This window comes from Gobio gobio (genome assembly GCF_949357685.1).
Source record: "Gobio gobio genome assembly, chromosome: 8".
Classification (NCBI taxonomy): domain Eukaryota; kingdom Metazoa; phylum Chordata; class Actinopteri; order Cypriniformes; family Gobionidae; genus Gobio; species Gobio gobio.
In genome coordinates, this window is record NC_137114.1 from 28,452,507 (window position 1) to 28,475,436 (window position 22,930).

Consider the following 22,930-nt stretch of genomic DNA (forward strand, 5'->3'; position numbering starts at 1 on the left):
CGGGTTTCTCAGAAGCCGAAGTTGTCATTGTTGGATTAACTTTTATTGTGGTGAATGACAGTATATCAAATATATTTTTGTGCCCCCATTTGCTCAAATAGCAAAAGAAAAAAAGAGGGAAAAAATAGAGTAAGATTGATAACGGCAGTGAAAAGAGAGAACTCACACACACGCTGTATTAGAAAGACCCTCACAGCAGCGTCAACTTGTTTTTTGTAATTTGATGCAAAAGTAATATAATACAAAGTATTAGTATTAAATGTACATTAACAAAAAATTTAAATACAAAAAACTTTGCAGGATTTACGACATTGATGACCGCTAAAACGCATCATCACAGTCTGTGAAAAGGGTCCATTAGTAATGATGCTGAAAATTCAGCTTTGCCATCACATGTATGAACTACATTTTATAATAATTAAACAAGAAAGCTGCCCTTTTAAATTGTAATAATATTTTACAATATTTATTTTTCCTGTATTTTTGATTAAATAAATGCAGCCTTAGTGAGCATAAGAGACTTATTTCGGACTACTTTCTGTCTGTGGATCTATCTGTAGTAGACCCTCAACAACTGTTTATGTGGGTCAGGCATCAGATCGGCGCCGTGCCCTTAGTAATCATCACTGAATTACCCAAGAGAATAAATTCGCATTCTTGCAGCTTCAGCCCAGAGATTTTCCACTGCGTATCAGTCTCTGTGAGCGAGGTACTAAGCCTCTGGAACCCTTATCAGGGAAGCCAGTGAAGCACTGGCATCAGCCAAAACACTGTCATCTAATGAGACAGCTTTTTCATTTACACAAATCCAAGCACTGTGGAAAAGCCAACAGAGAAATACTTTCAATGTTGTTCATCTGCTTAAACGTCTTATGTTTAGGAAACTATGTTTACAGTACCCTGCAAAAGTTTGGGGTCAGTAAGATTTATGTTTTTGAAAGGAATTAATAATTCCATTTAGCCAAAATGCATAAAATTGACAGTAAAGACTTTTACACTTAAAAATTATCTTTCAAACAAATGCTGTTCTTTTGTGCTGCTCTTATTTCAACAAAGTATTCTGAACATAAATATACAGTTTATGCAAAAGTATTAAGCAGCTGTTTTCAATATTGATAATGTTTCCTATGCACAAAATCATAATTTTAGAATGATTTCTGAAGGATCATGGGACACTGAAGATAAGAGTAATGATGCTGAAAATTCAGCTTTGCATCACAGGAATAAATTACATTTTAAAATGCATTAAAATAGAAAACAGTTATTTTAGTTATTTATAAATATAATGTTATTGCATGCATTCTGACTTATTTACACTGGTAAAGAGTTGGATTCTCATGCTAAACAAGGCCAAAATTAAACAAAAAAAATTTAGTTGGATGCATGACAGTATTTCTCAGCCAAATACACTCCTTCAGTATTCTGAAAGTTTTTTTTCGAGTATGGCGTCATACAGGGTGGAATTCCTGGTTACTTCTCCCAGATGAGCATGTGCGCACATTGACCAGAGGGAGAGCAAGAACACGCCCCATCAACAAGCTTCGTTATGGTAGCCGTCGGCAGAGCTGTCATTTTGTTTTTAGACCACAAAAATCAACAACGTCACTAAAGAAGTGTGTTTCTGGTTGTGAGGGAAAGATTACCATGTTCAGCTTCCCAAATAACCCACCTTTAAGGAAACAGTTGATGCAGTTTGTTTTCCCGGAGCAGCAACGGAGTTCTGCAAGTGTGTTTGTTTGTTCCCTGTCATGAGTTGAAACCGCAGGCGGAGAGTGAAACTGCATCAAATGTCTGTGTTTTTTTAGCATTCGGCACGTAAGTGCATATAAATGTAAACAACACGAACTTACAGTGAATCGCAAGTTGTAAGAAAGATGTTAGAGAAAGAAATTAGGTGGATCAGAATGAATCGCTCTAATGAGGGCCACCATTTAGACTATGACTATCATAACTCTAAGTACCTCCTCTGCTTATCTCCTAAATGATTCATTGCAAAGTTCACCCAAACAGTAATCAGGGACATCAGGCAGAGAATAGGGACCACCAGCAGCCTTTCATGTGCACTGCATTGGTGGGAGGCGTATCCGGTAATTAGAGGACCCAACAGAGCAATGGGAGTTAGTTGCGTCACCAAGGTCTCATGTGAATGATCATGAACCCTCAATCCACTTCAAAAATAATGCAAATGAACACGGAAAAATGATAGCAAATACTTTTCTATAGGTTAACTGAACATCAGAGTTCACAATGAACTACGATGAAGGTTAGGGACCACGCTGTTACTAGCATCGGTTAATTTGCTTGAGCAAAAACAATCCATGCCCTTGGAGTTAAATAGCTAAAATTATATTAGAAAGCTCAGCTTGTACAAGGCAGACTTGAAGTATGCCATTTCAAGGTTGTGTTATATGACAAATCTAACTTCTTTCATAACCAAAATGAGCTTCAAATGCTTCTCTCGTGTTCATTACTGTAAATTAGCTGTCAGTGTTAGTTCATTGAAAAGAAAGCAATTATTCTTGCACTCCCATGCAGAGAAGAGAAACCATTTTAGTGAGCTGCTGAATAATTAAGCACCTCCTGTATTTACTGCTGGGCGTGTGAAAAATTTAGAAGGGGAACGGTAATCTAACAGGTGGGATAATTATAGGGTTCATTCGATCTGGTCATGTCAGACATGGCTGAAAGGCTTTTTACATCAACATTTTACACGTTTAATATTTGCGTGCCAGGATACATCTAGAATGAACCATTTAATATATACTCAATAAGAATAAATCATCATGTATTTAGTCATTAATATCATCCAGGAATTAGATGGCTCAATAAACAAGCAAGCGTGGAGGTTAAAATAATTAGGATTAGTCACTGTTGTTATGAACTGGAGATAAAATGCAGCCGTCAGCTGTTCTGTGTCTCAACAGATCCCTCAGAAAGGGAAAACATGCTATTACACAAGACCATGAAGTCACATTGCAAGAGCAAAACTCTGCTGTCTCTTTAAATATATCAACTTTCTGCCAGGTCACCAGTTCACTTCATTAAGCACTTGGGAAGATGTCTGTATTTCCCAGAAGTTGCACCTGATTATAAGTTGTAGTAAAAAATTGCATTGTTGAGAATGGAGAAAAAAAACACATAAGTCGTACTCTGTGCTTTGGAATAGAATAAAAAAAAAATAGATGTAAGATGTAATAGATGTAAAATAGGAATAGATGATTACAAAAAAGTGACTTGCGTAAGGGATAAAGTCACACATCCAACTTTCTCGTAATCCTCATTTATACACTATATATGTATATATATATTAGCATAATAGCATGTTGAAATCAACCGGATTCACCTCAGCAATGTTCAATACAATCACAGAAAACCAAATATTTACTTGTGCAAATGTGTAATACACAAAAATACACCCAAAGAACATAAGCAAAAGTCAGTTTCTATCAAATGACGCAAAACTCACAACATCGGGCAACCGTTGTTGTTTAGCCATGACACCTCTAGTTGACTCTTACGCTATATTTTTAGGGCTCTGACATGGGTGAGAGAGTTTAGGAACAATATTCTCCTTTTTTGCTGCTTCATTTCCTACTGCCCGAAAACAGTGAAAAACAGCCTCCATTAAGGGAAACGGTTCAGCAGTTTGAATCCCAGATTAGAGTTAGAAGGGAAAGGTTGAGTTAAAAGGAACCTCCTATGGCAAAAAGAGCCAGTATCATTGACAGTCTCAAGAGCCTTAAAGTGGGGTCACATTAGTGAAATTTTGGCAAAATTTTGTGAGTAAAAAAGGTCCATTGTTCATTGTTAATAGTGTAGTGATGTATGAAGCACAGCTCACAGAAAAGTCACTTTCAAGCAGCTTTTTGTTGGTCAGTGTGGCAAATCCCTGAACATGAACCTGTTGGAAAGTCTGCATAGGGAACTTTTTTGCCATGATGCAAATTTCCCAATCATTAAAACTACTGGATTTTGCCGGCGAAAGTCATTGAAGAGCAGTAAATGTGACCGCATATTTAGGCAGAAATGTCCACTGTGAGTCAATCTACTATTAGTATCTTAAACATGTTTACTATAGAGGTCAAAGTACTGGTCACACTGAGCAAAAGACGAGCAGGTTAAACTGTTTACAGCCTGGTTACAAACTAATCAAGCCCTGGAGTCATTTTTAAGATGTCACTGTATCACGGTCAATTTGGTGAGACATTCAAAATAACCGCAGGCAATCAAGGGCTCCTCAAACTGATGCGCTACAAATTACCGCCATCGGTCCTTGACAAGTGAAGAGACAATTGCAGAAAATGATAACAATCACCTCTTTGCCTTAGGGAAAGGTTGCAGATATTTCGTTTTTATCCAGGGGTAAAATGTCAAATCTGATCGAGTTACAGGACAAAGGTGTTGCATTTTTCCACAGGAGGAGACAAATTGCTTTCTTAAGCTTTTCTTCATGTGAATCAGGTAAATTGTTCTTCAAGGAGCAATTTGTTCCAGTTCAGATGCTCAGAGTAACCAATGCTTAAAGGAAATATTTTGTCCTATTTACAACTTTTAGTGTCTATTACTGATTGGCATGAGGATTCAGTTTGAAAACAATAACCAAAAAAAGTTACAGAAGGCTGGCATGCATCTAACTAATCTAAATGATGAATCTAATCTAAAACATGTTGTTTTTACTAAATGGAGGTGTGGTGATGAAAATTATACAGGCTCTGCCATGGCCTGACTCATATTAGCAGGTTGTTTATGTCTGACTCCCTCCTAAATGGAAGCGTTCCAATGCTGTGTCAGCAACCCCCCAACTCGCTCTCTCTCAGCTAAAAGATATTCCAGTAACCATCTGTTTGCTCAAAACTGCCAAATACCTTGCCCAAAGCCCAAGGTAAAATGCTCCTTTACAACGAGGGAGTGAATACGACCTCACAGATTAGACGCTCACAGCCCCTTTTTAAAACACTTCAGACTGGAATTTACAAAGACCACAAACAGTTCGGACTTGACCTCTTCCACAGCACACCTAAATAAACACAGACAGGGTCTAAGTGGAGGACCAGCAGAGCTGGTGTGGCTGGATGTGAAATAATATTTGGAGTGGTGGATGTTGTTTCTTAGAATATTGTTTGAGAAACTGAGCCTATTGAACAAATCGAAAAGGATGCATTCAACTTTTGTGGTTGTGCAATGTATCCTTCTTTTGCCTATCAAAAAAAATGTGGCTTTGACCTTTAGAATAACCTTATTTCTCAAGGACTAGTAGATAAAACTTCGCTCAAGAGTTTTGCAAAAAAGACATGGAGATAAGTCAAGAATACATGCAGGACATTAAACCTGTGTAACACATTATTGCATTTTAAACCACAAAAATATTCAACAACCAGCATATCTGGTGCCCAACATTGAGCAATATTTTGTGAATTAAGGAAATGGTGAACAAAATAGGTGTGTTTCATTCATGTCATTCATTCATGTCAAATCTGCAGGGCGGCGTGCGGTGCCGTAGTGGAAGATTTTAAAAAAAAAATCCTAATATAAATCAGCTCAAACATCAGTTAGAGATGAACATAAAAAAAGTTGTGTGAAAACGCTCAGAACTCAGAACATGTTAAAAACAATGCATTTTTTCACTGCACAGCGGCAGTTTACGTTAAAGGAACACTCCACTTTTTTTGAAAATAGGCTCATTTTACAAGTCCCCTACAGTTAAATAGTTGAGTTTTACCGTTTTTGAATCCATTCAGCCGATCTTTGTATCTGGCGGTAGCACTTTTAGCATAGCTTAGCATACATCATTGATTCTAATCAGTCCATTAGCATCTCATTCAAAAAATGACCAAAGACACTTTCAATATTTTTCCTATTTAAAACTTGACTCTTCTACAGTTACATCGTGTGCTAAGTAGGGCTGTCACTTTTGTAAAAAAATCCTGTTCGATTTTTGAGACACAAGTGTTCATTGAATCGATTCTAAAATCGATTTTAAATGACGTTTTCATTTTCAACGCTAAATATAGCCTACGCCAATCCACTGACAACTAACGGGCATTGGGATGAAAGTAAAGAGGGCGCTTGAGACGCACAAATCAGCAATATTTCTGATGATTTATTTTGTGCACAATGACTGAATGTGAAGTTCGTGTGGATAACAATTTAACGTAATTATTACACCGTTCAAAATGAAACTTTGAATGAACTTAGCTTGTGAACAGGCCATGTGTTTTTTTTTTAATTGAACGTAACCGACACTTAGGCTATGCGGGCGTTACTGATGAAACGTGCAAATAAGGTCCTATTACAAATTATTGGACAGGAAAACAAGTCTATCAACATTTTCGGGGTCCAGAGCAGAGCGTTTTTTATTCACTAGCCTATATGCCCAGCTGTTGAGAAGACGCGCTCTGACCGCACTGATGTTCCAGGGACACTCAGGTACTTCATTGCCAGCTGCGCAAGGTGGGGGTATTTCGAACTGCCAATCTTCCACCACAAAAGCGGGTCGCTGTCAGCTGGCAAAGGTGGTTCCTTTTCATAAATCGAATTTCGTTTTATATAAATTGTTTCTTAATTTAATCAATTGTTTTATGAACTAATATTGCATTGATTTAATAAATAATAAGAAAATCTAGCATACAATGACATGGAGGCGCTGGCTCCGTGTGAACAACGACTTAAATGAACAACTACCCTACTAGGAAAAAAGCTTTAGTTGGGGCAGCCCTATAGCCATTTATTTCAGATATACCTATATTTGTTCCAGCATATCACAAAGGGCATTTCGGGTTGAGCGAGCGGCGCTGAGAGGAATGAGAAAGCTGTTCTCCATTCTGGAGGAAATAGCGCTCATTCTTTTCTACGCACACAGCATTGTCACAATATGACCTCATGCAAGTTTTAAAAACATATTTCAACATATTAATAATACCTGTTAATAACTTTTTATTTGTTTAATTCGTTCAAAAATAATAGTGTACATATTTGGTTAAAATCGATTCCCTATTTTCGTTTTCGAAACTTGTGTTGGTTGGTCCGATCGATTGTGCAATCGATTTTCGAACGTAAAGTGACAGCCCTAGTGCTAAGACAAACTGAAAATGAAAAGTTGCGATTTTCTACACCTATATGGCTAGGAACTACTTTCTCATTCCTGCGTAATAGTTGCGGATCTTCGCGGCAGTACTATGGCTGCAGCAGCACAATGATATTGCAGCGCCTGAAAGTAGCCCCCAGCTAGGTAACTTTCAATGGGACCGGCACTAAGTTCGTGTAGTTGCAGAGAGAGTTTCAGGCTTGCAGCCGACAAATTGTGTTGTGGATTTACCTGTGTGATTAGCCATGGTTCTGTGTGTTGTAAAGGGCTGTGATAGTAAGTCGAAGGTGAATACTACCACCATGTTTCACAGAATACCAACGAATCATTGCGCCGCTGCAGCCATGGTACTGCCGCGATGATCCGCGACTATTACGCAGGAATGAGAACGTAGTTCCTAGCCATATAGGTGTAGAAAATCGCAACTTTTCATTTTCAGTTGGTCTTAGCACACGATGTAACTGTAGAAGAGTCAAGTTTTAAATATTGAAAAAAATATTGAAAGTGTCTTTGGTCATTTTTTGAATGAGATGCTAATGGATTGATGAGAATCAATGATGTATGCTAAGCTATGCTAAAAGTGCTACCGCCAGATACAAAGATCGGCTGAATGGATTCAAAAACGGTAAAACTCAAATATTTAACTCTAGGGGACTTGTAAAATGAGCCTATTTTCAAAAAAAGTGGAGTGTTCCTTTAAGATATTATCACATTCACATAGAAAAACAATGGAAAAGTAGCACAGTGGAATGGAAAATTGCGTTCTGTGTGAACGGCCCCTAATGCCGATGAATGCTTTAATCAAGACCTCTATATTTATCTTTGTATTACAGTGTCAAATTAGTTCTCAGACATGCTGGTCTTCATCCTGCGTAGTGACGTCACTCACTCCATGCGAGATCGGCTTTTGAAATACCCTATATTAATTTCTCAAAGTCATAAAATCATATCCGACAACATATAAAAACGAAAGGTTGAAAATTAAAAACATGTTGAAAAATATCCTAAATTCCAATATAGATGTATAACTGTCGGCAGGGGGTGCTGCACCCCCTAGTACTAGCACCCCTAGTTTCCACGGCCATGGGTAATTCTCACAGCTGTGTGGACTAACCGCAAGTGCTTTTTTTTTTAAATTATTCTTGGATGCTATATTATTTATGGAAAAATAGCTCAAGTCCAATTATGCTTTTCCTTGGTGACAGAAATTGACGAAAAGGTCCATGTTTGATTGCTTCCGTTCATCAATCATTTTTGTTGAAGGACTCTGTTGTGAAGAAAGATGTGCCAACTTCACAGAGCACAGCTCGCTCAAAATTCTAATGAGCATGGCAAAATGCTGATGTGGAAATCTGTTCATTCAGAGGGTCCAAAATTCCAACATAAAACAACATTACGACTGCGTATTAATGCAGTGTTTTATAACCTTTTTAGGCTAGCTCACGACACAAATATTGCAATGGAAAATATTTATGTGACAGCAAAATATGTTGCTGTTGGAACTTTGGACAACTATTAAAGTGACACAAATGACACATAAACCCCCAAGTCGTTACCTGAAATGAGCCCGAAGAGAATGCATGAGGAATGAGGATTACAATCTACACTGGCAGAAAGCATAAATGTGACCACAATCAAATTGTATGAGAGAGGAGAGACCATAATTCTTCATGCTGTCAAGAAAAGAATGGACCTCTCTAAGTCATAATGTGATATGGCCTGGTCCAACATAATTTTTGAGTACCGTAAAATGGGGGTAAGAATGTAGCTACGGCACATTCCAAATCAATTGCTTTATTTCTGACATGCTCATTTATTATGCAAAATGCTAGTGCAGATAAAAATTCATGTATTATTTACTGATTTGCTATGCACAAAAATGGGACTTAAAGGAACACGCCGACTTTTTGGGACTTTAGCTTATTCACTGTATCCCCCAGAGTTAGATAAGTCCATACATACCATTCTCATCTCCGTGCGTGCCATAATAACTCTGTCTGACGCACACACCGCTAGCCTAGCTTAGCACAAAGACTGGAGGTAAATGGCTCCAGCTAGCCTACTGCTCAATAAGTGACAAAATAACGCCAACATTTTCCTATTTACATGTTGTGATGTGTATAGTTACATTGTGTACTAAGACCGACGGAAAATGAAAAGTCCCCAGCACGCTATTTTCAGGCGCTGTGTAATATCATTGAGCCGCTGCACCCATGGTACGGCAGCAAAGTTCCTTGATCATTACGCAGGATTGAGAGAATAGTTCCCAGCCATATTGGTCTAGAAAATTAGCCTGGTTAAAACCAGACCATTCTCAGTAGTAACCGAGTTATGGTCTGGCAAAGCTTCATAGACAAATCATTTCCAAAGGGGCGTCACCAACGGGCGTCGCTCAAATGCCTCTCGGCGCAGGATAGACCTAAAAACCAATCAGAGCGATGAGGGAGATGACGTATGCAGAGCGACGGAGAAACATCTGAGACTCTGGCCGTTTCTCAATATGCGTACTTGTCTGTACTTGTGTTCTCAAATAGGAAATGTCCCCGGTTTCCATTTCAGAAATCTGGTCACCTTACCTAAACCACATATTAATGTTTAATATATAATTTTTTTTAAATGTAAACGAAAAGAGGCAGGGTGTTTTGTACTTCGTTTTATTATAAATATATATATATCAATGTAGGCCTAGCTACGCGTTGCCTGAACCACATTCGTGTGGCTATTATTATGTTTAAATTTTTTTTTTTTATGAAATGAGGCAGTGGTGTTTTATGACATATTTCGTACGTGAACTTCTGACTTGCGTCCGTGACTTAGGCTACCAAGTTTGACTCCGGAGAACGAACTCCCGAGGACGGGAGGACACTAGTCCGCCTACTCTGCTAATGGACAAGCAGCGTTCTTGACAGTATCACTCAGTATATATGTAGTGCAGACAATGCATATTATCTTCAATGCATGTTTATAACAAAACGAAATATAAAAAACCCAGCCTCTTTTCGTTTACATTTAAAAAAACACACACACATAATTTAGGCATAATTATCACTGTAATACATTAAATATGACACAAAACACAACCCAGTCTCTTTTTGTTAAATGTCAGTTTATGTGTGATCATCAATAGCAATTATAAAAGTATAAGTAAAAGGTATCAATACAATAAATAAAGCAATTCAGTCAAAGTCAGCGCTAGGAGACTACAACGGTAAAGTTTAATTTCTTAAAAATATAAAGTTATGAAACTTCACTTTGCCCTCAGACAAAACGATCTGTCTAGGAACTAATTATAGATTAATGAGAGCAAAGATCAGCCGTTAGATCTACACAAGACGAGACGGTTTAACCACTACAGAGACATCAGAGCCAGCGGCAGACGGCAGAAGGACTGGCCGAGGAAAGGCGCCTCTCGGCGGGCTCAATGATCAATTGAGCGCCGCTGAACCACTGGAACTCACAACTCCGAAAACGGCAGATCAAATTTTAAAAAAGGCGCTCTCTTTATAAATAAACCACATATTTGAGCTTTAAACAACTACATTCACGCCTGAAAAGGACTTAAAACTATATTTTGTAAAACATTAACACTACCAGAGGGCTCTCGCTAAGACCCATTCGTTTAGCCACCAAAGGGCCAAGCTGGTATCAGACTTTTGCCAAATCCAGTCGGTAAGACAGCGATAACATCTTTTTTTTTAGATATGAAGGCTTCGAGTGTTGTTCTTTGCTCGGGTTTTAACGAAAAGGAAAAGTTTAAATCGCTTAAAACAGACGCGATAGCTGATTCGAACGAGTGATGCTCCACAAATCTGCTTCAACGTCGCTGCGCTGTCGTCATCGCCTAAAGTCCGCCCCCAACGTTTCTAATTGGTGCCGCGATTTCTAGGGTTTAGAAATGGGCTTGAATGGGGTCTTTGCCAGACTACTTGCAGAGCAAATCTAAATTTGCCAGAAGTTGTCTGGGTTTTCCCAGGCTACTAGAAAATCACAACTTTTCATTTTCCGTCGTACATGATGTAACTATACACATCTCAACATGTAAATAGGAAAATGTTGGTGTTATTTTGTCACTTATTGAGCAGTAGGCTAGCTGGAGCCATTTACCTCCAGTCTTTGTGCTAAGCTAGGCTAGCGGTGGGTACGTCAGACAGAGTTATTATGGCACGCACGGAGATGAGAATGTTATGTATGGACTTATCTAACTCTGGGGGATACGGTGAATAAGCTAAAGTCCCAAAAAGTCGGCGTGTTCCTTTAATGGGAATAAACTGTCTGTTTCCCTATATTAAATTAAAAAATGTGATTAATTACACTAAACTGTATAACACCATTTTCCAATGACATCATACACACCAATGCCACTTTATTGTATCACTCTGCAATTTCACTATTTTTAGTAGCTAAGCCGGCTAATTGTTTTCTTCAGTACATTGCATTGGACTATGGGAGGAAAACCTGTCACACAGGTTGAGATCGCAGCAATAGTATACCACAAAGATCCAACGATCCAATCAATTCCCGAAAAACAAAATCATGACCCGCCCTACATTTTTTACTTGTTTGAGAAGCTGTTTCACTCAGATGTATGTCGTAAGAGGGAAGAAAAGACAATCCCAACTTCTGTTTCCTGCCAACTTTAAGCTAATCAAGTACAGATAAGATATACAAGATAATCTGCCATCTGACTGTACCTGATCCCTTACATGACACGTCCTTATATAAGAGTTTAATGGGAATGCATTTTAAAAGTAGAAATAAGCTTTAATTAAATCAGCAGTCTCTGCCATCTAAATTAATCAAAGGCTGGTTTTGGGACACATGGCAATCAAAAACAAATAAGCAAGTCCCTCATTTCCTACTAGTAAATTACTAATAGACTGTCATACCATGACAGCTGTCATAATCATGATAGGTGAGGGTATATGAACTTGGTCACATGTCCGATGAGTTTCCTTGTTCATTTCTCATTCACTGAGTGCTCTGTCCTCTTGGGTGGAGAGTTCAAGCAAACAGCTTTCGTCATGTCTCACAGGACAAGGAGAGGACATCTTCAGTGGACAAAAAAAAAAACAGTCAGCAGAACTCTGAGCAAAGAGCATCTAAAGGAAGACCTTGCTCTGATTGATCGGAGACACTGTAATAGATCAGAGTTAAATATAGTTCCTTTCCTCTATTGTATAAGCTGCTGTTGCCTTGAACACGGACGTTAGATGCTGTCATTTTTCCACTTGACGTCTATTTGGAAGAAACTTTTACTGTCAGGACAAAGTGACTTTTCATTTTAAAAAACAAAAGACAATTATTCACTGGCCCTAATTAAAATGTCATAACAAACAGGCAATCACTAGCTATTATGAATATGGCTAATTTATCTGACATCTAGTTTCAGAAAGCAAAATTAAGAACCCTAAACCAGGCATAATTAAAAAGGGTTTATTTGAAGGCACTATTTAGAAGTTGTGACAAGTGACACGAAGCACTTTTCACAGACTAACTACTTACGTTTTACAGTGCTAAATGCCCATCAGTGTAATTATAAGGGTAGCAATATAGTGTTACAGACGCCTCCTTCCTCCATGACTGGAGACAGCCAATGATTTAAAATGCCACAGATGAGAGCTGGGCTGTGTCTGTGTACTCCGGATCTTTTAGTTACTCTCTGGCACTAATTAAAAGCAGCAGGTGGTGCCATTTGTAGGAAAAATGTGAGACAGTAGAGGAACAAAGGCCAACAATCTTAACTGACCTGCAACATCCAACAGATTTTCACAAGTCTAAAGGGATAATTCACCCAAAAATGAAAATTATCCCATAATTTACTCACCCTCAAGCCATCCTAGGTGTATATACGACATTCTTCTTTTAGTCAAATACAATCAGAGTTTTATTTGAAAATGTCCTGGCTAATCCAAGCTTTATAATGGCTTTTCACTTAGGGGTAAAAATAAATTTGAAATACGTGAGCAGCGATATACTGTAAACGAACATCGAATAAGCAAACAACACCGCCCACACTGATGAGAACGACATTTAGATGAATGTAAATATGTGCTGCGTGCTTTCCTCTCAATAACAAAATAAACACACAACAAAATTGAGAAAACAGCAAGCATTTTTTTTAAAGAAAGCACAAGAAAAGCATATGATCAAAGCAACGTGGTATGTTTGCACACGTCTGCAATTCAGCACTCTAGTAAATGTCAATTTATATAGCACTCTACATAAAAAATGCTTAAAAGCATGCAGCTTTACAGTATTAAACGTGATAAACAGTGTCAGTGTCTCATTTCATCAGAAGTAGCCTACAACTTCATTTTCAACTATAAAGTGACTCTCCAGTGTGCTCGTGTTTTTAGCCAACGGACATCTGACCTTGACAAACTCAACAGAAGAAATAAATCAGAGAAGAGATCCACGTGAAAGAAGGCGGAGCCTCAGCGCACTCCTGTCTATTACGTAATCACCACGGACCAATGGGAGTTCGAAGGAGTTGACCAGCCAGAGCAAGTTAGAGATATATAAAAAAAAAATCCTGGCTTTTGAAAGCTTAATAATGGCAGTGAATGGAGAACGAAATTTTAAAGCCCAAAAATAGTGCATCCATCTATCGGTCGATAGTTTACTTGATAAAGTTTTAAATATGGATATTTTTCTTACACAAATGCATCGATTCACTTCAGAAGTCCTTTATTAACACCCAGAGCCGCGTGGAGCATGTTATTTGATGGGCAGAAGCACTTTTTATGGACTTCAAAAACAGAGCAACTATGAATCCAATTCTAATGCTTGGATTAGCCTGGACTTTTGTAATACAACTCAGATTTTATTAGTCTGAAAGAAGAATGTCATATACACCTAGATTGACTTGAGGGTGAGTAAATGATGGGCTAATTTTCATTTTTGGGTGAACTATCCCTTTAATAAAGGCCTTCTGAAGCGAAGCGATGCATTTGTGTAAGAAAAATATCCATACTTAAAACTTTAACAAATAAAATAACGAGCTTCTGGCAGATGGCTTACGCAAATCGACTTACGTAGGTGTAGTGTAAGCTTTGACTCTTTTTGACACTTTGCCTCTCGCGGTTCAAACAAATTGACTGGGCAACAAACTCAAGCTCCGCTTCTCTTATTATATCTTTAAAAATTCTGGTTGACGTTCGTCAATACGTCATGCGTTAGGTCAGGGGTTACTCTTTCGCTGTAAATCAATGCATATGGCCGTCAGTCGGAATTTTTATAAAGCTTGGAAAAGTCAGGATTTTTTTTTTTATACATCTCCGATTGTATTCGTCTGAAAGAAGAAAGTCATATACACGTAGGATGGCTTGAGGGTAAGTAAATCATGGGCTAATTTTCATTTTTGGGTGAACTATCCCTTTAAGAATGCATTAAATTGATCAAAAGTGACATTAAAGACATTCATAATGTTACACAAGATTTCTAAATCAATGAAATGCTGTTCATAACATTGATAAGATATGTTTCTTGAGCAGCAAATCAGAATAATTTCTGAAGGCTCATGTGACAGAAGACAACTGAAAATTCAGCTTTACCATCACAGGAATAAATTGCACTTTGAAAACTCTTTTATTGATTTTTCAGTACTGAATGAAATATATAAACAGGTTTAATTTATAATTAACAACCTCTCGCACTCTCTGACATCTTTTACACAAGCTTATCCATGCACAGAAAATATAGTTTTAATTACGAGCAGAAAGCTTAGAGATGGCAGGGCATCCATTCTCACCCATACATCATTGTGCTAATGTGGAACTGTGCCATTTTTGAACGATCCAAAGTGGTTAATTTAATGCCCCATCATTTATTCAGGAGAGTAGTAGTGGAGCTAAAGACGTAACACCGCTTAGTGGTGCTCTTTTATGTAATCATTCCTCCTCAGCCGTCTAATTGACTGCCTGCAATCAGCCATATTTGGTTAGAATTTACTCTTGTGTCAAGCTTTCTCCAGTTATGTTCTGAGAGCCTTATAAAGCTTTGTTCAGACTGGCAGCACAAATCTGGCAGGTTTTTTTTTTGGCATATTGGCAAACTCGAACCCTAAACAGGGTGTATTAGTAGAATATTAAAACATAGAATTCAAACAGGACATTTACTGTTTTATTCCTAAAGCAATTCTCAATGCAAATGAAATCAAATACAAAATCAGTGGTCAACCTTCTATAAAAAGCAGACTTTGCCATAAACCTTAAAAGAGTGAAACAAAATGAAGGACTTAACACCTCCTACACACGAGGGACAGAGCAAAACGAACAACAAACCAGCATAAACATACTGTGTTCAGATGGTTTCACTCGCTCCAAACAGAGGGATGCTGAGCTTGGCACGTTCTCCATTCAGCTGAACCCGCTGCCCTCCTAAATGCTAATGCAGAAAGCACAAGAATGCCCTAATGGAGCAGTTTGCAACCACCCCTGGAGATTAAGTCAAGTGGACTTGTGAGGAAAAAAAGTAATTCTGGATCAGACCTTGATCATACAGTAGGTACTGCTGAAACATTTCCCAGGAAAACCTGTACCTGACAAAGGCATTCGAGGTATGCGGAAACAGTAGGAACATTGTTCTGGCTGCAACGAAGGCCATCAAAGCCTTAACCCTTCCGATGCCACGTGAAATCTCAGAGGCAGCAAACACAGGTGCCATCTGTCCAAATGGCAACATGGGATACGTGGCCAATTCATAGTTTCAGTCTGGGAACTGGAGGGCAAAACATCCCTAGAATTGCAGCACAGGCCTGTTGATTTTTCCATCTGTTTCAAGCAACACATTTTTAGATCCAGAACATTTTCGTTCACTGTTCCTTGCTGCTGGAACAATATCCCCGTCTTCATCCGGAGTGCACAATCCCGGACAACATTCAAAAGGTGAAAACTCATCTCTTCCGCGAGCACTTAACCTCATCATAAAAATAAACAAAAAACCTTTCACTTTCATTTAATCCTTCCCTATTCTAGGTTATGCTGCTCTAAGCAATGTCTGAAACTTTGTATTTTGAGCACTTTTGTGTTTATTCGCCTCTTCATGACGAATCGCTTCCTGGATTCCTCATTTGTAAGTCGCTTTGGATAAAAGCGTCTGCAAAATGAATAAATGTAAATGTAGACCACATTTATATGGCAAAGATATGTGGAAAAAACTAAACGTTTTGGGCACTTGCGTTGCGCTCCATATTACAGCACCAGCTGCAGTATACCGCTGCACATTATAAAACGCTTTAAGTTGCAATGAAACATATTGTGAATTAAATACATCCAAGTTTATTATTGAAAAAAAAAAATAAAGAGAGAGGATACTTCGTGTCCCTTTAAATGCAAATGAGCTGCTGCTCATGGGGCGGAGCTTCAAGAACTCCAGTTAGCAGCTCTGATTACCTCATGCACAGGCAATGAAACTGTTCAGCCTTTTATGTTCAAACCGGAATCGGACAATGATGGAGAGACTCAAGAAGAAGTGACAACATGTAGATTGAGACAAGACATTTCTGAATGAATGAATTCTGAATGAATTTTCTGAATGAATAGTTGATGAATTTATGTAGCTGATGGAGTTAACTACCTTCAAGTCCTTGATTAGCACATTCTGTCATGATAATCTATAAATTCTCAACATAGCCTCACCCTCCTTTGTTGCATCTTCACAGGGGCAGGGTTTATGTAAATGTCAGGGTTAGTGATGTCACTAACCCAGGAGGAAGCTTGTGTAGTCCCTACCAGGCGTTTGTTGTAGTCCTTAAAAAGTGATTTCTTTAAGAGAAAATATCTCCCTTTGCTTTGAACTTTGAGCGTCGTAACTTTGCAGATATTGTTTAAGCTCAACCACCTGACTCCATCTTATCCCAATGCAACTTTTCAGTGCACCAAAGACAAAACGTAAGGGCTCACAATTGATTTAAATTGCCGCTAATTAGTAGAGAATATCCTTACTGATCAAACCACAGATTTCTGCTGTAAGTACTAAGTTAAAAATCATCCACCATCAAGCACAATGAATATTAAAGATATTCCAAGTTTCAAAACGCACCTCATCAGATGCGGTTTCTTAAGAGGGTAGATGCCATTTGGTCCACTAATGATGCAATGCTGTGCTTTGAGTCTGAGAGTCTCATCCATTATTCCTTGACATGTGGGAGGGGGGAGTGAACTAATCAAAGACAGCACATGGCTCAGCTCCCACAGGACTGACAATAATAATAGGTCATCTCACAGCATCACCCGGCTCACTTACGATAAGGAGGAATAATTCAATGTTAAACCCGCCATGCTAGATAAATGAAGACTGTTTCCTAAGAGATGGGCGACAGTTGTTTTTTTTTTTTACTCGGCTAACAGATCTTTGAAGAGATCTTTATTCTTCGTAAACTAAAGCTAATATAAAAGACAGAACAAGTGTATTTCGCAACATACACTCTCAAAAAAAAGAGTACAAAATTGTACCTTTTAAGGTACAAGTGTCCGCCACTGGGGTGGTACCCTTAAGGGTACATTTTTATACCTCTAAGTCAGGGGTAGGCAAGTTCGGTCCTAGAGAGCTGATGTCCTGGAGAGTTTAGCTCCAACCCTACTAAGCCACCACAGTATAAAACTCATGGCTCCCAACATGCATTTCAGCATTAAGTATGTCACCATTGTTGATTTTCATATGCTGATTCTTGATATCTGTGTGCGTCCAAACTTTTTTCTCCCTAAAATGTATTTAAAAATCAAAATTCAGAATGCCTGATCTGTGGCAAGAAAGTATTGTTGGTGAATATTATTTATTGATATTTTTAGTCAGTGATGAGTTCAGTCAATCGTTTTTCTTCATGACAATTTTTGTTTATGGCTTCTTTTGATTTGAACAGATTTTGTGTTTTGTTAACACTATAACAAACACCACAAACTGGCATAAAAGTCAAACTGCCCAACTAAAGAAAACACTCATCACCACAATGGTGACCAAATATTTTCAATAAAACATCAACATCTAAACCTCTGTTAATTCTCAATAAGAGCTTCTATAGATGTCTTTCAGGGTTGGAGTCAAACTCGGCAGGACAGCGACTCAATAGGACTGAACTTGCCGGCCAATGGTTTAATTGTACCCTAAGGACCAATTGTGTACCTTTAAAAGGTACAGTGGAGGTACAATTTTGTTCCTTGAAGAACAAAACGTATAACTGTACCTTTTAAAGAAATTTTTTTTGCTGAGAGTGTACAACAGCAATACGTTACATTTCAGCTTTTGGCCTGGTTTTGTTTCTAAGGGCATGTGTCAATCAAATGGAATTTAAAATCTAAAAGTCTTCATGCTACTAGTATTCCAACATAAATAACTTTCTTTAAAATGTACAAATGTGACTCGCTCAGAATTAACTGGTAAAGCTGCATTGATATCGATCAAGTCAAAGGGCAAAAATAAAGCTACCTAGTGACCAGTGACAGTCAGAGATGTAGGTTAAGATTATACAGATTATATCTGAAGTACCTAAAGTGATTTGCCCGATTAAAACATGTTCCTGGATCAACATTCGTTTGTTGGACCTGCAACAACATTCCTATTAATGACATGGCATTTTAAAATGAAAACGATCAGAAACAATCTCCGTCTACACTACAAACGTCACATGACCATTCATGCACACTAGGCATGTGAATGTGGGCAGCCACGCTTTCTTCTCAAAAGTCTCCTGCTGAATTCGGAACTCCCTGTTAGTGTTCTATTCTCACTACTTTTACCATATCGCTCTATGGCAGAAATAGTAAGAGTAGTATGCAGGTCCGAATGCAGCATCCGTTTTGGTCCGTCTACACTGAAGCGCAATGGGTTTGCGGCGTTTCCAAACGTCTCCGTTTTCGAGGGTCGAATACTGTGGAGTAGTGTGGACGCCAGGCGTAAGCATAGCAGAAATGATGCGTTTAAAAACGAAAAGGCACTAGTGTAAACAGTGCCTACCTGTCATGTAAAATAATGGACCTAAATGGCTAAAACAGAGTAAGCCGTCATTACTCTGGTTCCCAGAAATCTTTTGGTTATTCAGAAGCTCAAATTTGAAGAGATTCTTAGACTTATTTATTAATGTATCTGGAAAATTATGATTACATGCATAGAGAAATATTTACCTCTAAGAGCTTACAATTATAAGTGGACATGATGACAGTTGCTCCAGGACCAACAAAGTGATGTTGACAGGGAAAACAGATGCGATCACGTCACCTGGCGTCAACAGAAAGGACGTATCCGCGTGCCAAGCAAGGGAAATTCCAAACAATAAAGTTTGTCTACAAAACAATCTGTTGATGTTGGAGTGACGCAAAATGTCTTTTGGTGTTCCTTGTGCTAAACTTAAACGCCAATCAAATTGTGACATATTTGCAATATGTAAATCTAAATTAAAAGGACAAGGTTTATAGTTGCGTCCCTAATTACACATTTTACACTCTGTACTTATGCACTATGTATATCTGTGTAGTGTATGAATTTTATAAGGTTATTTTGTCATTCACCGGAGTCTGATAGCCCCTCCCCCTCCGCTATTAAAGCTGTGACAGTTGAGTGCATGAAGTGTCCAACATTCCACACTTCGTTTTTCGTTTAATTAAGTGCACCATCTGTGTACTTTTTCTATGAGGAATTGTCGGTGTGAACACACTACTCGCACTATTTATACTAAAAAAAGGTAATAGAAAAGTGCATAAGTACACAAATTGGGACACACCTCATGTTTTATCTGATGACGATCCTAATGAAGTGATTTGAGCATAATGGATGAAGCTAAAACATCCAACCACATCCTAACCATACTCTCCCTGCATCCTAATGTGCATACTATCCACCCTTTCTGCCCTAAAAAGTATTGAACATTACTAATGTCACATACTATTTAGGATGGATAGTATGCAAATTGGGTACGGGCCATTAGATCCATTAGATAGGTGGAGCTGGACAGCCCGAAGTATAGTTTGGCTGTCCGTGTCCCGCCACCATCCGTGTGACGTAATTTTCGTCATCAGGAGGGTTAGCGGACGTCCGCACACCCCATCCGTGTGCAGCCCAATTTTTGAGACCACACAGACTGTGCGCGTACAACAGTGTGTCGAACATGCCCATCCACACTCATCCGTGGTTGAGTATACTTTTGAAAGCTGTGCAGACACGACTGATCTGACTGTTCTATACAGTATGAGTGTGTGTAGTATGAATGTAATCCAGACTTAATACATTTGCCATGCTGTCATTATCATGTGACCTGATAATAAAGTATGCACACTTTAGAATCTCGCCGGAAGTAGGTCATCCGTGTACTTTTTGCCAACTCTTTTATGAGTACTGTGAATTCGGAAAATCTTATTTTGGCACATACTGTTTTTGCCAACTATATAAAAGTAGGGAAATATTAGCCCTAGGCTGCACCGAAATCGCATACATAAGATGAGTAATAATTTCACGACTGCTAAAAACAACTATGTTCTATATAGTATTAATGTGTGTAGTATGAATGTAATTACTTATCCAATGTAATTATCATGTAACCTACCAGCAACAGTTACATCGCTCCACTGCCATTCGCAAATCCTCTCCCGTGGCCTCATGAGATTGTAAAGTGTCAATTGTACGCACACTTCAGAATCTCGCCGCAAGTAGTAGGTCATCCGGGTACTTTTTGCCAACTCTTTTAGTACTGTGAATTCAGACAAACTTATTTTGTCACATGCGTTTTTTCGCCTACTATATAATATAGCAGGGAAGTATGTGATTTTGGATGCAGCTAATGTCAAGCTCAACCCTTGACGTCCAGACTCCAGAGAGGGGGAGCTGGACGTCATTTGGCTCTGCAGTGAGCACCACTTGGATAAATGCAAGAACGCCATACTGTTGCTATGGCTACAACGCGATTTCCGTTACAGAGCTTGTAATCTTACTTTTGTGGTTACTGAAATATTTGAAAGTACAACATATATGTATGTTTAAAATTCATACATATTTTTAAGATCCACCCACTCAACCTTTTGTTTTGACTTCCTTTGGTGGGAATTTTAAGACTCCCCCACCGCACCCTGTCAACACTGAATACCACCTGGGTCCTTACAATATGAACCTGGTTGCCTTTTAATATGACATAAAGTATTACATTAATCGAATAGCCTTGTATTCATTTAATACAATACATGCAGGGCTAAACAGTTTTCACCATTTAATAATGGTCAGCGCTTAAATGATTTAAAGGGCGGATGACGGAAAAAAAGGAAGAAAAACACGTTAACAAGTTTCTTACCTTTATCTCGACGCGTTTGCCCTGTAGTTGTTTAGCTGGTGAACTCTGGAGGAACGTTTCCTGTGTGTGTGCCTTCCTTCCTTCCTTCCTTCCTTCAACACCTAACGGGACAGGTAGCCCACAGCTGACACAGCAACTCACTCGAAGGACATTCAAATGATATGAGACTAAATTAAAAGTGCGAGTACACCGGCAGACACGAGAAGCACTTTGAGAAGCAATAAAAAAGTGTCTGAACTAAAAGGGCATGTTGTCTGTTTCCTGGGCTCCGGGCGGTCTTTGTGTGTACCTGGGCTCGTGCTTAATATGCGAGTGAGACAGCAGCAGTCCTGCCGCTTGCTTATGGGCGGGGCCGATGCGCTGAGGGCGGAGCCAAATGCTGTTCTGTCTTGTTGTGCTCCCTACTGTCCAGTATGACGAGTCTTCTGAGTCAAATTATCCATGCAATGCTATAAGCTAAAAATACATTATTTGTTATGTTTTAGTGTATTCATGATTCATTTGTATTATAAATTACTTTCTTAATTGTAAGCTGTCAAAGAAAAAAAACACAATTTGCATAAAAGAGAATATAGATAGAGGAAGGAGCTCAAGTGCAGTAGTGGATTATTACAAAACGTTGAGTCCTCATTCCGTTTTATTCAAGCAAAGGCGTTTAATGTAATAGGCTACTCGTGCATAGTTCTTTTATAGACTTTTTTCTAACTTACTTTTTATTTAAATGCCATTTAAACAATTCTTCTAACAGTGAAAAATGTCAAAACTGTTCAATTAAGTTGTGCTTTTAAATGAATAGCGAAGTCAGTACTTGTACGTAATGCTTTAAATAATGGAAGAAGCGAAAAAACCATAAGACTAAATTAAAATAGGGGTGTAACGATAGCCTCATGTTACGATTCGATACATAGCCTATCATGATACTGAACTCACAATATATTATTGCGATACCCAAAGACATATGGTGAAAGGTTAACAAAAAATGTACTGTTGATAAAAATGCTAAATTTGGTATTACATTAGGGACGGAAATGAATAGGCTTGGATTTGGTGATGGTAACCCAATGCACAGGACAATGGTGACGGCACCAGAATAAAAATATTCATGATTCTGAAGCTGAAAACACAGAATCGTTATAGGCAAAAATGCTTGAACTCTGTCACTGACTCAATATATTCAAAATAAAGTAGGCCACTTTTTACTGGAAACATAAGAAATTTGGCATTATCAGGACCCACAGATATCCCTCCATCATATTATTATACATTATATACAAAATTATGTAAAGTAGTTATGTAGTACTGACACTAAAACTCTGTAAATAAAAAATTCTCACTCAGTAATTTTCATTTTGTGTGAACTATACACAATATTGTTGCAGTTTTGTATTGTGATATATTGTGACACGATATTGTTAAAATGCAGTTATAAACTGAAATGTTTGGCTTTATTTGTGGACTAGTAGGCCATTATAATTTTACTTCAGACAGACACAAGCATTTCAAAGTTTAAGTTAGCAAGTGTGTGTGGGCACGTTTGCTTAGGTTGCTTGACATGACATTTTAGGCCCTGTTCA

At 38.4% G+C, this 22,930-nt stretch overlaps 1 protein-coding gene across 4 annotated transcripts in view; it reads right to left on the reverse strand.

The window, feature by feature from the left end:
* Positions 1-21,670, reverse strand: part of gdpd5b (glycerophosphodiester phosphodiesterase domain containing 5b) — a 63,441-nt gene extending 41,771 nt beyond the window's left edge. For all 4 annotated transcript variants that reach the window (XR_013817101.1, XR_013817102.1, XM_079824162.1 and 1 more), the window contains exon 1: positions 21,357-21,670. The gene's annotated coding sequence lies outside the window, so the exon portion shown is untranslated. The remainder of the gene's footprint in view (positions 1-21,356) is intronic.
* Between the last annotated feature and the right edge of the window lie 1,260 nt (positions 21,671-22,930).